This window comes from Scyliorhinus torazame, chromosome 2, assembly GCF_047496885.1.
Source record: "Scyliorhinus torazame isolate Kashiwa2021f chromosome 2, sScyTor2.1, whole genome shotgun sequence".
Lineage (NCBI taxonomy): Eukaryota > Metazoa > Chordata > Chondrichthyes > Carcharhiniformes > Scyliorhinidae > Scyliorhinus > Scyliorhinus torazame.
The window spans coordinates 371,679,442-371,694,407 of record NC_092708.1 but is presented as its reverse complement, the minus strand read 5'-3'; the positions used below and the strand labels follow the sequence as shown (position 1 = coordinate 371,694,407).

The window sequence follows — 14,966 nt, the reverse complement described above, 5'->3', positions numbered from 1 at the left end:
CCGTCGTGTTTTAGGACGGCGTGAATGGGCCGCTCCTATGTCTAATTCTGGCCCCTATAGGGGGCCAGCATGGCGCTGGAGCGGTTTGCGCCACTCCAGCTGCAGATCCCGGCGCGAACTGTGCGCCGCGGATCCGCGCAAGCGCAGTTGTGCCGCCACCAACAGTGGCGCCGGCGCCAACACGCGCATGCGCAGTGGCCTAATTCAACGCGACGGCCCTGATGCAACATGGCGCAGGGCTACAGGGGCCGGCGCGTAGGAAAGGAGGCCCTCAGCCAGAGAGGCCAGCCCGCCGATCGATGGGTCTCGATTGCGGGCCAGGCTACATGGGAGGCCCCACCCGGTGTCGGACGCCCCCTCCCTCGCCACCCGACCCTTACACGCCGGGGTCCCGCCGGCCCAGAGCAGGTTAGAACGGCGCCGGCAGGACTCGGCTCTTTTCCTACGGCCGCTCAGCCCATCCGGGCCAGAGAATCGGCGGGCAGGCCGCGCAGAGCGGCCCGCGACCGTCACCGCACCAACCACGTCGGCGCCAATGGCAGTGCGAAGGCCCGGAGATTCTGGTCTCGGGCCCAGTGAGCTCCGACGTGGCTGCAAAGCCTGATCCCGCCGCCAGTGAGACGCTGACGCATAGCGGTCGGTTTGGCGCACAGCGTGAACCTCGATTCCGGCCGGGCACCCGACTCTCCGCCCGATCGTGATCTGCTTTGCCAGCGTGACAGGGTGGCGAATCCAGCCTTATGTCAATATCGCGTGCTGGCGTTGGGGCGGCGTGGCACGTTCGCGGGGATTCTCCAGCCCGGCGCAGGGCTGAGAGAATCCCGCCCCAGATACATGTCTGTCATCTGCACCATTGTTCATGTCACCAGTCGATCCACTAATTCAACCAGGCCAAAGGTGGCAGTGTTTCGCAGGCCACCTTCACTGTGAGATGCACACAATAACAACAACTTGCATTTATGTAGCATCTTTGACATAAGGCTGGATTCACCACCCTGTCACGCTGGCAAAGCAGATCACGATCGGGCGGAGAGTCGGGTGTCCGGCCGGAATCGAGGTTCACGCTGTGCGCCAAACCGACCGCTATGCGTCAGCGTCTCACTGGCGGCGGGATCAGGCTTTGCAGCCACGTCGGAGCTCACTGGGCCCGAGACCAGAATCTCTGGGCCTTCGCGATTCTCCAGTCCATTGGGCTGGGATTCCCGTGGACGGGGATCACTACTGGTATTTACCAGTGTGGCCCCGATGTGGGCCAAGGCGGTAAAACCTTAATGGAGTAGTTCCTAGAACTCCACCCAAGGGCCACCCTTCCCCCCCCACCCAACTACAATCCGCGACCATAAAACAGGAGACACAGACAGATACCCCCTAGATAAGAAGAACCCCCCCCTAGACCTCCTGGATGTGGGAACCCCCCCCCCCCAGAGATTCCCTGGATAGGGGACCCCTGACGACCCCTAACTAAAGGGACCCTTCGAGAGACCCCCTAACAAAAAGGTCACCCCCCTAACTAAAGGAAACCCTCACAGACTCCCCCAAGGAAACAGACACTTCTCTGGAAGCTAGAGAGCAATCCAGGCAGGGAAGTGAAGAAAATCACTGTTCCTTTTCACTGCTCCTGCCTGGACTACTCTGCCGCTTCGAGACAGGGGTCCCTTTTCTGGGGGTCTGTGGGGGGGGTGTTCCTTTAGTGAGGGGGTCTTTTGGGGGGTCCCTGGGGGTGGGGGTCCCTCATTTGGGGGTTCTCTGGGGGTGGTCTCCCTATTTAGGGGTCTCTGGGAACAGGTGGGTCATGTCACCCCTGTATCTGGGGAAGGGACCCAGAAAATCTGGTGTTGGGGGGGGGCTGATTCACAACGTGGGGCGGGGGGGCTAGATGTGAGGGGCTGCATTCCGATGCCCGGAGAGGTGAGGGGCACTGCCGCGGGACCTCGTTATTGGGCTGCCCGCTCAAAGTGGCGGTCCCATAGGAGGATTCCCTCGGAAATCCCTCGTATTTCTCGCCATGCATAAATTTGCAGGGTGAGGGATACTGAATTGCTGCTGGGAGCGGGAATTCAGATCCATATCACCTCCAGTGGGAGCCTCCCAAACGTAGTGTCCCGGGAATAGTAAAACGTGCCGAGGTGTACGAAAGGAACAACTGTCAAGCAGAATTTGTCACTGAGCCACACAAGGAGATATTCAGGGAGGTGACCAAAAACCCAGCCAATAAGGTAGGTCTTCAGGAGTGTCACAAAGGAGGAAAGAGATGTGAAGAGGCGGACTGGAGACAGAGCATCCCAGAGCTGAGAGCCTTGGCAGATGAAGGCAAGCTAGTGGCTGAGTGATTTACAATTGGGAATGTTCAGGAGGTCAGAGCTGGCGGAGCACAGAAATCTCAGAGGGTTTGAGAGCTGGAGAATTCTGAAGCTGTTTGCAAAGCCCATGAAGTTGAATTGCAACTTTATATTCATTGGCTGCTCGTGTTGGGGAAGGGTCTCCTGTGAACTTTCCACTAAACATTATTGCTTTGGACCAGCACCATCTCAGTTGATGTTTGAAATAAAATTCTGTACGCAGCTGAAGATTGGGCAAACTGAATATTATGGGGCATGGGGGTTGGCTGTTTATCCTCACACATCTCGGGCAGGAGGTGGACAGTGTAGGTTTACTGCTGTGACCAAACTATCTAGAATGAGTCATTCTGAATATTGTTCCACAGGAGTTTGAATTGTCTGACCAACAATGAGAGATTTCACTGTTAACCGTTTTGTGTGGAGAACGCACAGTGCTGCGAGTTAGCAGGTACGCATATCTGTGACTTTGTAAATCTATCCGTTGAAAGGACTGGTCTTTAAAGCTCAGGTTTCACCAGAAGAATCAGAAAGTCCTGTTGACTGGCCTGGCAAGCAGCCTATAGAATGATACAGCTCCGAAAGAGGCCATTCAGCCTTTCAAGTCTGTGCTGGCCCCTTGAAAGAATCATTCAATTGCTCCCATTCCCCTGCTCTTTCCTCACAGGCGTGAAGTTAGATCAGGCTGGTTAATCAGAGAACTTGAAGAGACAAATGAGCATCTTTAGGTTTGGCATGGGACTGGAACTAATGACAAATCATCAAATAGACCCTCTTGTTACGTCAGGTGAAAGGTTTCAAGACGAGACCATTTATCAGGTGGGTGGAAATGAGGCTCACTATTTATTCTATTGTTCTGAATCTAATCCAAGGTGACACTCCATTGCCGCTCTGAGGGAGTGCTGTGCTGAGAATGTGGCATCTTGTGGATGAGACGCTTAACCTGTCCTCTCAGTTTAAAATCTGGAGGCAAATGCTTCCAATGCACTAATCAAAGAAGAGCATGGGAATGATTAACTGGCGTCCTGGCCAAACTGGCTCATTAATGTCCTCTAGGGAAGGAAATCTGCTGTCCTTACCTGGGGTGGGATTCTCTCCTACCCGGCGGGGTGGGGGGTCCCAGCGGGATGGAGTGGCGGGAAACACTCTGGCGTCGGGCCACCCCAAAGGTGCGGACGTCTCTGCACCTTTAGGGGCCAAGCCCTCACCTTGAGGGGCTAGGCCCGCGCCGGAGTGTTTTGTGCTCCACCGGCTGGTGGGAAAGGCTTTTGGCGCCACTCCAGCCAGGGCCGAAAGGTCTTCGCCGGGCGACGCATGCGCGGGAGCGTCAGTGGCTGCTGACGTCATCCCCGTGCATGCGCAGGGGAGGGGGTCTCTTCCACCTCTGCCATAGTGAAGGCCATGGCGAAGGAGGAAGAAAAAGAGTGCCCCCATGGCACAGGCCCGCGCGCGGATCGGTGGGCCCCGATCGTGGGCCAGGCCACCGTGGGGGCATCCCCCGAGCCAGATCGCCCACGGTCCCCCCCAGGACCCCGGAGCCTGCCCGCGCCGCCTTGTCGCACTGTTCAAAAGGTGGTTTAATCCATGCTGGCGGGACAGGCATTCCAGCAGCGGGACTTCGGCCCATCGCGGGCCGGAGAATCGGTGGGGGTGGGCCCGCCGACCGGCACGGCGCGATACCCGCCCTCGCCAACCGGCGCGGCGTGATTCCCGCCCCCGCTGAATCTCTGGTGGCGGAGACTTCGGGACACGGCGGGGGCGGGATTCACGCCAGCCCCCGGTAATTCTCCGACCCGGCGTGGGGTCGGAGAATCCCGCCCCAGGTCTGGCCTACATGTAACTCCAGGCCAACAGCAATGTTGGTGGACCCTTAGCTGCCCTCTGAAATGGCCGACCAAACTACTCAGTTGAAAGGAAATTAAGGAGGGGCAACAAGTGCTGGCCCTGCCAGGGACGCCAAATCCCATGAATTAGTAAGTGAAAAATAAATTTACCCCTCAACAGAAATCAATAGGAGACGTTATCTACCTGACTCTTTGTTTGCTTTGTGTGTGTAGAAGAATGCTTTGTGAAATTGGCTGCTGTATTTCCTCCATTCTAACAGTCATTACAATTCAAGTTAGTGTACTGGTTATAAAATGATTTGGTATGTCCTGTGATTACGAGAGGCACAGCTGAAGTGTGAGCCCCTTTTTTTTCTTCCATGCTAATTTCTAACCGATGTTTGAGAGTCTTTTGACGTTGCTTTTTGAAAATCTAGTCAAAGTCTTAAGTGGGATAAAACCCCATTGGTGACAATGCTGAATCGCATCTGGCATTAGAAATCATAGAATTTACAGTGCAGAAGGAAGGCATTCGGTCCATCGAGTCTACACCAGCCCCTGAAAGAGCACCCTACCCCCAAGCCCACACCTCCACCGTATCCCCGTAACCCAGCAACCCCACCTAACCTTTGGACACTATGGGCAATTTAGCGTGACCAATCCACCTAACCTGCACATCTTTGGACTTGTGGGAGGAAATCGGATACCTAGAGGAAACCCACGCAGACACGGGGAATACGTGCAGACTCTGCACAGACAGTGGCCTAAGCCAGGAATTGAACCCGGGTCCCTGGCACTGTGAAGCAACAGTGCTAACCACTGGGCTACCGTGCCGCCGTAGGTGCAGGACTGAAGCATTCTAAGCAACACAATGTTAGTCCATTTGCCTAAAGCTGAAGATTCAGTCAGGTCATGCCGAATGCCAGCTTGTACCATGGAGGTGATCCACCAGGAAGTGTTTGTAATGCAGAGGAAGAGCTGGTCAGCCTGCATCCTGTCACACAACAACCAATGCAGCTGAGATGGAAACAATTGAACCTGTACACACACCTTGGCTCGGGAATTAAATTGAATGCTTGCGAGTCAAGGATATTTACGGTCTGGCTCTGAAGTATTTAGACACGGGTGGTCCACCCTTTCAGTACATTGACTGCGGACTTGAGAATCCGATTGATGTCTGTTGACTACACCCAATTGTGTTTTCGTGTTTCGCAATCACAGGGCTCCTGTCGGTGCATGTTTGAGTCAAAAGCAGGAGACGTATCAGGGGATTGGCACAAACCCTCCGAGTGGCTTCAACTCAGAATTAAAGAGCAGCTTCACTCCCGGGGGATTGTATATTACTGACTCGTGGCCAATTTGACAGTCTCTGCTTGACTCCTGCTGGTGCCGGCTAACATTTCAGCTGGAACCGGTCCTCGACGTAACGGGGTAATATTTCTGCATTGCCTCAACGAGTTAATTATCTAACTTAGTTTATTTTGTAACGCAGAAAATGTTATTCTGCTTCTTAATAAAAGGTAGCCACTATTCCGAGAAAGGATTTCGAACAAATCGTGACCTACCCCACCTTCATTCCAGGTGCCGCTGGACTCCCCTATGTATTCCGAACCCTTTCTGTTTCTCTTTCAGCTTTTCCAATCTTGGCAGGTTTTCTTTTTTCTATTTCACAAGATCTTAATGGTAAGACTCCTGGCAACAAAAAACAACTTGCATTCATACAGCTTGTTTAACATTGTAAAACGTCTCAAGGGGTGGCACGGTGGCACAGTGGTTATCACTGCTGCCTCACAGGGCCAGGGACCCGGGTTCAATTCCGGTCTCGGGTGACTGACTTTGTGGAGTTCGCACTTTCTCCCCGTGTCTGCGTGGGTTTCCTCCAGGTGGCCTCCTTCTGCACGGTAGAGATTCTATGATTCTTTTTTTTCATAAATTTAGAGTACCCGATTATTTTTGTTTTCAATTAAGGGGCAATTTGGCGTGGCCAATCCACCTACCCTACACGTCTTTGGGTTGTGAGGGTGAGACCCACGTAGACAAGGGTAGAATGTGCAAACTCCACTTCCCGGACAGTGACCCGCGGCCGGGATCGAACCCAGGCCCTCTGCAGCACACAACGAAATATCAGGACAGGTGACCTAAAGATTGGTCAAACAGGTAGGTTACAAGGAGCAACTAAAACATGGAGGGTGGGGTAGTTGACACATCCTGGCACTTACAAAACATTTCAAGAGGTGGAGAACATGTTCGGGATCTATCTTTTTACTGTTTAATTTTTGTGTTCATCCGCTGCATCCTCTCTCTTGGATGTGATCACGTGACGCACAAATGACTTTCAGTGAGATCATTGAAGTAACTTGCTTCATGGTTTTCCATAAGGTGCATCTACACAGCAGTGACTGGGCTGCAGTTCGAGTTACTGTTTACTTTGCTTGGCCCTTGTCCGGTTGGGAATTTGAGCAGCCTATTTAGGAGAGATTTTGCGCACACATGAATGCTTATGTGGGTAGAGCTTTTTCTCACAGCCACTTGTGAGCAGATGCGGTGATCCCAATTGAACCCTGCTGGCCACTTCCTACCTCGGCTCAGGGCAGAGGTGACACTAGCTTCTACTTTCTTTAGACTGGCTGCTCCATGCTTCAGCTCACCTTCCATTTCTTTCCTCAGCTTTGTTTTCTTTTCTCAGAATCTGTATCCAGGCTTGATCAATCACGCACAGTGATCAACAAAAGTAATCAGACTCACATATTCAAACAGGGACCAATCGAACCCAACAAACCCCAACCAAAATTTTTATAAACCTGTTTTGACACTGCAGCCTTGGTGGTGTTAAACTGAAAGTGTGCGATACTAAGGCTGGACTTGGGTTTGCCAAAGTGCGCCCTTGAAGCCATTTTGTAAGCAATATTAGCAGACGCGGGGCAGGAAGGCAGAGTTGATGATGACGCCTATGCAGTTGAATAGTTTGTTAATGCCGGCCACCAAAGGGAAATGAATGAAAAAGTAGGGAATGAGGGTGGGGAGGAAAAAACGGCCAGAAATAAAAGACGTGCATGGGGGTATATTTTTTCAAACTGAGCACAGCACTGGGCCTAACTCATCATTAAAGGCAGCTTTTATCTTTCTTTAAAGAGTGGCTATTACATGGTTCTTGCAGTCACTGTGGAAAAGTACTCTTGTGGTTGAAGGCATGTAAGCAAATAAAAACATGTGCTGATCTGCCTGTGAATGTTGTCCACATGCTCCCTCCCAAGTACCTCACAGTAATAATTCCTAACAACAGGGTTACATGCAGATTTGGGATTTATTCTTTTCCTTTTGAGGGGGCAGATGTCGGGTGGCCAAATTGAAAGTAATGGAGCGGAAAAATATTTTTAGAACCTTGCAAATAAAAAAGTAGAAAGCCGGTCTAAACCCCCCCCCCCCGCCATCCACACACCCCTGCCCTTACCCACGACATGAGTATTGTTCTTAGACTCAAGATGGGGTCGTGCTTGTTTAAACCATTCTAGAGTGGAGGGTGAATTCAAGTCCAACGTTGGGTTTTTTAACTGAGCTATGACGTCCTATCTGCTCCATTACTAAGACCGCCTCCACCTCTCTAAAATTGCCTGACTCTGCTGCCAGTGTTCCAGGTTCGATTCCCGGCTTGGGTCACTGTCTGTGCGGAGTCTGCACGTTCTCCCCGTATCCGCGTGGGTTTCCTCCGGCTGCTCCGGTTTCCTCCCACAATTCCGAAAGACGTGCTGTCAGGTAAATTCTGACATTCTGAATTCTCCCTCAGTGTACCCCAACAAGCGCCGGAGTGTGGCGATTCGGGGCTTTTCACAGTAACTTCATTGCAGTGTTAATGTAAGCCTAATTGTGACAATAATAAAGATTATTATTATTATCTTCTGCTGAAACCCTCATCTGTGCCTGTACCTCTAGACTTGATATTCCAACACATTTCAGGCCAATCCTCCATCTTCCACCCACCATAAACTTAAGCACCTTCAAAACCTCACTGACTGCTTCCTAACTTGCACCAAACCCTCTATACCCATCAACCCTTGTGCTTGACTGAACCACATTGACTTCCAATCTGGCCATGCCTTAATTTTAGAATGTTCTCCCTAGTTTTCAAAGCCCTCCATGGCCCACCCCCTCCCGGTCCCTGTAATTTTCTCCAGCCCTTCAACTGTCTGAGATCCCTGTGATTCCCTAATCCTGGCCTGTTGCGCATTCCCTGTTTTAGCCACTGCACTGTTGGTAACCCTGCATCCTGTTGCCTAGGCCTGAGTTTTGGATACCCACCCTTAACCTCTCTGCCTCTCCACCTGCTTTAAGACAATCCTTAAAGCCTATGGCCAGGAATTTAGGGTCCTGCCATAGCTTGTCTCCCACTGGCAGAATCTGCTGGCCATTTAGATTGCCGGCTGCTTTGGCGGGAGCATAATGTCCTGGTGTGCAGGCGGGACCGTAACATCCGAGCCTCTTTGACCAGTCTTTTTGGTCATCTGCCCTCGTATCTTCATGTGTGGCTCAGTGTCAAACTTTGTTTGATAACTCTCCCGTCAAGCCCCTCAGGAGACATTACGATATTAACGGTGCCAGAAAAATGTAAGTTGTTGTTGTTGTTAGCATATTATAGTGTTGTCTATTTCCAACGGTAGGAAATATTGGGCAGAGTTTTGGGGCCCCCGCTGGTCATGTTTTTGATGGATTCCATGCAAAATAGGAATTGTGGCTAGCGCACTGGCTACCCACTCACTACTGAGCTGTGCCCCATAATTCAGTGGCTGAGTCAGGCATCAGCCAGCCTGCCTATTGAGGCCCTTCATTAACCAATTAATGGTAGCTTAAGTGCCTGATTTCGCCTCTGTCACCAAAATATGGTGGGTGGACTCACAGATTTTCATAGATTTCATAGAATTTACAGTGCAGAAGGAGGCCATTCGGCCCATCTGGTCTGCACCGACTCTTTGGAAAGAGCACTCCACCCCATCCCCGTAACCCAGTAACCCCCTCCAAAGCCTGATCCCCCCCTTCCGCACCCCCCCTTATACTCCTCACTTCCCGAGGGTCCCCGATCTCTTCCCTAGCCAAAGGATTATGGACTTACCTTAGTCTGGTATCCATGCTGCCCTCTTCTTGGGGACTTTGTGTTGTCCTAGCAACTGCCCGCTACTGAGCTCTGGCGCTGCGGGGATTACTCAGCTGCAGTTCAGGCTGATTGGCTGGCAGCTCTCAAGGGTGGTACTTCCTCTCCCTGAGGGTTTGAGTTCCCACAATTACCTCAGTGAGGCTGCCCCCATTGTACCTTTAGGCGATCAACACAGCAAACCCCCCCCACCTCAACTCTAAAATTCAGCTCATTGTTTTCCAGAGGAGCTTGTGAACATACCAACAATGTCTGTGGTGAATCACAGTGGTCTTGCACTCTCACGTCACAGCCCGTACTCAACTCAAACACCATCCTGGCCGAGGCCTCACGAGCAATCAAATTGGAAGGAGCACACTTAATTATAATTCAAAACTACTTGAGAGCCAACAAACCTTCCCACATCAATAAATTGACGATCACATAGTCTCAAGGTAAACAATTAACTTGTGCCAACTCTTCTTCAGCTTTGCACCATCCACCTTGCCAACCCCAAATCCTTTAGTATTGCTTTCATCTAAACTCTCTTTTTAAGATAAAATACAAATGCTGGGACTACACCCAGCATGTCAGGTGGCATCGGTGGAGATTCTTTAGGTAGACGACATTTCATCTCAATCTCTGAAAGTGAAGGAACGGCGGTATATCTCCAAGGGTGGTAAATGACTTGGAGGGGACCTTCCAGGTGGTGGTGTTCACATATGTCCGCTGCTCTTGTCCTTCTAGAGGGTAGTGGTCGTGGGTTTGGAAAGTGCTGCCTAAGGAGCCTTGGTGCATTCCTGAAGTGTTTCTTGTAGATGGTACACACGGCTGCTACTGTGCGTTGGTGGTGGAGGGAGTGAATATTTTTGGAAAAGGTGTCAATCAAGCGGGCTGCTTTGTCCTGGATAGTGCTAAGCTTCTTGAGGGCTGTTGGACATGTACTCATTCAGGCAAGTGGGGAGTATTCCATCTCGCTCCTGACTCCTGCCTTGTGGATGGTGGACAGGCATTGGAGAGTCAGGAGGTGAGTTATTCACTTCAGGATTCCTAACCTCTTACCTGCTCTTGTAGCCATAATATTTATATGGCAAGTCCAGTTCAGTTTCTGGTCATTGTTAACCCCTAGGATGTTGATAGTGGAGGATTCAGTGATGGTAATTCCATTGAATGTTAAGGGGCAATTGTTAGATTCTCTCTTATTGGACATCGTCATTGTCTGATACGTGTGTGGTGCGAATGTGACTTGCCACATGTCAGCCCAAGTCTGGATATTGTCCAGGTCTTGCTGCATTTGGACATGGACTGTTTCAGTGTCTGGGGAATCATGAATGGTGCTGAACATTGTGCAAACATCCCCACATCTGACTTTATGATGCAAGAAATGTGATTGATGAAGCAGTTGAAGACGATTGGGCCTAGGACACTACCCTGAGGAACTCCTGCACCAATGTCCCAGGACTGAGATTATTAACCTCCTTTCACTACAACCATCTTCCTTTGTGCCGGGTAGGACTTCAGCTAGCGGAAGATATTCCCCCTGATTCCCATTGACTCCAGTTTTGCTTGGCTCTTTGATGCCACACGATCAAACGCTGCTGCCCTTGCATGGGATTATTAGAAACTTAGAGGCTTTAAGGGGTTAAACTTTCATGATTATAAAATTTTAGCATACAGGAATGGGAATAAGCCATTCAGCTCCTCAAGCCTGACCCAGCTTTCAAACCTGTCCTAAAAAATAGAAACGCTGTCAGGTTTGCCTGCAGTCTATTCAAGGAGGCAGGGTGTGTGTGGGACTGTCCCTCTGAGTCCAATGGAGAGACCGGGCATTAGGAAACGGTGGGTGAGGTGGTCACGCTGGAAGGCACCACCCTGTTGACCATCCTTTAGCACCCTCCCCGGCGACCCCCTCCTGGTAATGCCATCCTGTCACACTTACCACTCTCCAGGGATCCATCGTCAACCCCTGGTGAACCCCAAGTGCAGCGCCAGAAGTTCCCCCCCTTCCCCCCCCCTTGGGGTGAGGAGGGGAAGGGGTTATGGTTCCTGCCCTGCACCAGGCTTCATTCAACAGTAGGCCCAATACTGTCCCGGTAAGTGCCAGATTCTTAGAACATTGCGTTGGGCCTCCTGAAAATGGCGGGATTACCTTTGGTTTCCCAGCCAATGAGCATGAATTCAGCCTCGAACATTAAATTCTGCCATGTGACTCTACAGATCTAAGCTTCTACCATCCTTTGTGTGTAGAAGTGATTCCTAATTGCAGCCCAGAGAGGCCTGTTTCTAATTTTTCAGCAATGTTCTCTAATCCTAGACTGCCCCACCAGTGGTATTGCCCTGAATAATGCGAACATGTCTGCTGATTTCACTCCCACCCGTCGCGATCTCTTGCCCCCCCCCCCCACCCCCCCAACCCCGCCCACGCCCCACTGAAAAAATGAAATACATACACTTCATTTCCTTCATTCTCATTTCTAGGCAATTCCAAACTGTCATCATAGCCGACTTGTGACTGCACCCTCCCCACAGGGCTCGCAATCTGCTCTTAAGTCAATGGAATTAATCAAATACCGCCAGCCCCTTTGCGCAGTTCGGCAACTGCCCCAGTAAGGGAAAAGAGCCGTGAAGGGTGCTTCAAAATCCTCAGCAGCCTCGAGCCCCGTCTGCTCTGCTCGGAAGTTGTCGGATCCCGAGGAAAGGATCTGGCCAGTGGTGCCTACGTTGAGCAGGAACAGGGATATTTGACACTGCCTAAAGTTTAGTCTGCATTACGAAATGTTTCATGTGACATGTGAGGCTGCTGAGGAGACACTGCTAATTGCCAAACTCTTACCACAAGGAAGGATCTGCCTCACATTTGAAATAAACTATGCCTTCGAGGACATTTTTTCCCCCCACTTGTTTTTGAAAAGCAGCCCGCAATTTAATTAAAGGGGCTGTGTATCTTTCTGTTGGGTCTTTGCGTGCAGCCAAAAAAAGAGAGAGAGACACTCACATTTACATCGCGCCTTTCCCGAGCACCCAATGCCTCAAATCGCTTTGCAGCTTGTGAGGTACGTCTTGAAGTGTTGCCGCTCATGTGATATAGAAAATGCAGCAGCCAATCTGTGCATAGCCAGATCCCACAAAACAGCAACCTGATAATGATCAGATTATCTGTTTTCATGATATTGATCGGGCGATGGGAGTGAGGAGGGGTTGCTGCTGGGCAAACGCACCAGTCCTGTTGTACCTTTAGTATTGCATGTGTCTTTGCTGTATGTTATAACCTGCAAACCTGAAATGTGGAATCAACCTTTCAGTCACAAAGATGGGCAGGTTAGTTGGATTGGCTGTGCTAAATTGCCCCTTAGTGTCCAAAGATTAGGTGGGGTTATGGGGATAGGGTGGGGGAGTGGGCCAAGGTAGTGTGCTCTTTCTGAAGGCCGGTGCAGACCCGATGGGCCGAATTGCCTCTTTCTGCAATGTAGAGAATCTATGATTCTATTTATGAATCTATTGTAAGGGTCCTTCCTTTTATTCCCTTGTTTCCTCTTGTATTTTTTTATTTTTTTTTATAAAGTATTTTTATTGAATTTTAACACAATATCAAAATTTATATAATATAAATTTAACAAACAGAACAAGAGCAACAAGCGCATCAACAACATATATATCACAGGTTGTCCCCGCATCTGTGACCATAGTTTTCATAATCACCTTTCCTTATTTACAATGGTGTACATAGATACAACGGGAACCTTTTAATACCATTCAAAGGTTACTAATGCAGGACTTCCTACCACCAAATTATTTTTTTAAATAAATCTTTTTATTGACATTTCCCATATTTATAAGCAGTTGTATATACACACATCACATTTTTCTCGCCCGCGCTAATTTTCTTTATTATACAGAGAGGTTTAGTTTGTCCTTCGTTTAACTGACCCTATGTGCATTTCGTTGCCCTCTGGATCGGTTCATGGCTCCTCCCCCTTCCCCGTTGCACTCCCCCCCCCGCCCCCCGGCTTCGACTGTGCTTTTCTTTTCTTTTCGTGACAAAGTGGCGAAAAAGAAAAAAGGGGGAGTAGCCCCCCCCTCATCTTTCCCCTTTTATTTTTGCCATTATATATTTCATCCATGGATGATTAATGGACTTGTGTCTTTAAGGCAAGCAGCCTAATTCTTTAATCCAAGCGAAAGAATCCAGAAGCATGAGAAATGACTGTGCTAGTTTGTGTTGGTTAAATTGGAGTTGTAGACTGGGTGGTATTAGTGAGAAAGCTGGGCTGGAACTCGGTTTGATGGATTTGGCTGGTGGACAAAGAATTGCCCCAAAAGCTGTGCTTTGCCAGGTAACGGGTGGTGATTGGATCTTATCCCAGTGGGATTGTTCAGAGAACTAAGGAGGTTTCATTTTTGATTCCGACAGCGTGGAGGCGAAGGTCAAGATCCTCTCCAAAAAGATCCAGCTAACTCTCTCCAGAAGGCTGTTGTGAGGGCTGTTTCTCACTCTCTAGAATGCCTGTGGTGCTGGATTCCTGGAACTACAGAGGCCTGAAGACAAACTACGAACTGAAAGCAAAAATTGATGAGGAAGACTCTGCCTCTCCAGGAAAGTTATGAGTATATTTTTTTTGAACAACAGAAAAGACCAGTACTGGCTGCAAAACAGAAACTTTAATCTGCAAGCTTACTATGAAGAAAACATGCTAAGAACCATCATCTGAAGCAAAGACTCTTCCCTTTCACTTATGTGTCTTTTTAATCCCTTTCCACCCCTCTGTGTTTGTCTGTCTTGTGTGTGTGTGTGCAGAGGATCAGGGGAGGGGGGGAGTTAAAGTGGGAGTTAGGTATTAGTTCATAGTTAACCAACTGTATCTACTGCGTATTTCATTATGGTTCTTGTTATAAATAAACAGTAATTGTGTTTAATTTACAAACCTGGAGACTGTATTTATTGGGCAGCCAAGGGCCAAAATCTTTGGGTGTTTTATAAGAATTATCAGTTAATTCACAGGGTGTCATAACACTGTCATCCAAGATTGAACCCATGGTTCCTGCTCCACTATTCAGTTCGATCATGACTGATCAGTATCCATGTCCATTAACCCCGTTTTAGCACCATCTTCCGGGATTTTCTCATTGAACAAATCTCTAATGGTTTCAATCCTGTTAGCTCCAATTCTTCCATGGTCCTTAGGTAGAAAGGCTTCCAGAGTTTAATAGGGCATCTACTAAAGGCAATGTCCTATACTTGGATGTGGTTCCAGAAAACCTCTGTTACAATCCTAGCTGGACAGTCAGGTCCCAAATTGGACCTTGGTTCCATGTATCTTTTATTTGTTTCAGTCAGAGATAGTACCTATATGTCACTTGTATGAACTCCTAAGCTCTAAGGAAAGCTTTCTTCACCAGATCATATTCCACAGGTACCTCTTCTGACGGCGATGCATACACCTCATGAGCCCTACCTGCCAACTTACTCTATAATAGCAATGTCTAAATTCCTTTTGGCTATTTCATTTGTTCAGTTACCTTTTCAAATGAAATGAAAAATGTCTTTACATCCCTTTCCTCAAACTTTGGAAGAGCTTGTATGAATTTTAATATCTCCCACTGGGTTTAGTTTTAGAAATAAGTCCTTCCTCACCTTCTTCTGGCGTCTCTTTTAGAACTGCCAGCTTGTTAAGCTGGCATTCGCTG

The 14,966-nt window shown here is 49.3% G+C and overlaps 1 long non-coding RNA gene across 1 annotated transcript in view; it reads right to left on the bottom strand.

The window, feature by feature from the left end:
- Nucleotides 1-11,924, bottom strand: part of LOC140407923 (uncharacterized) — a 78,252-nt gene extending 66,328 nt beyond the window's left edge. The window contains exons 1-2 of the long non-coding RNA XR_011939896.1: nucleotides 11,732-11,924; nucleotides 5,725-5,851 (exon numbers count right to left, since the gene is read on the bottom strand). This is a non-coding gene — a long non-coding RNA (uncharacterized lncRNA). The remainder of the gene's footprint in view (nucleotides 1-5,724; nucleotides 5,852-11,731) is intronic.
- Nucleotides 11,925-14,966: the final 3,042 nt, after the last annotated feature.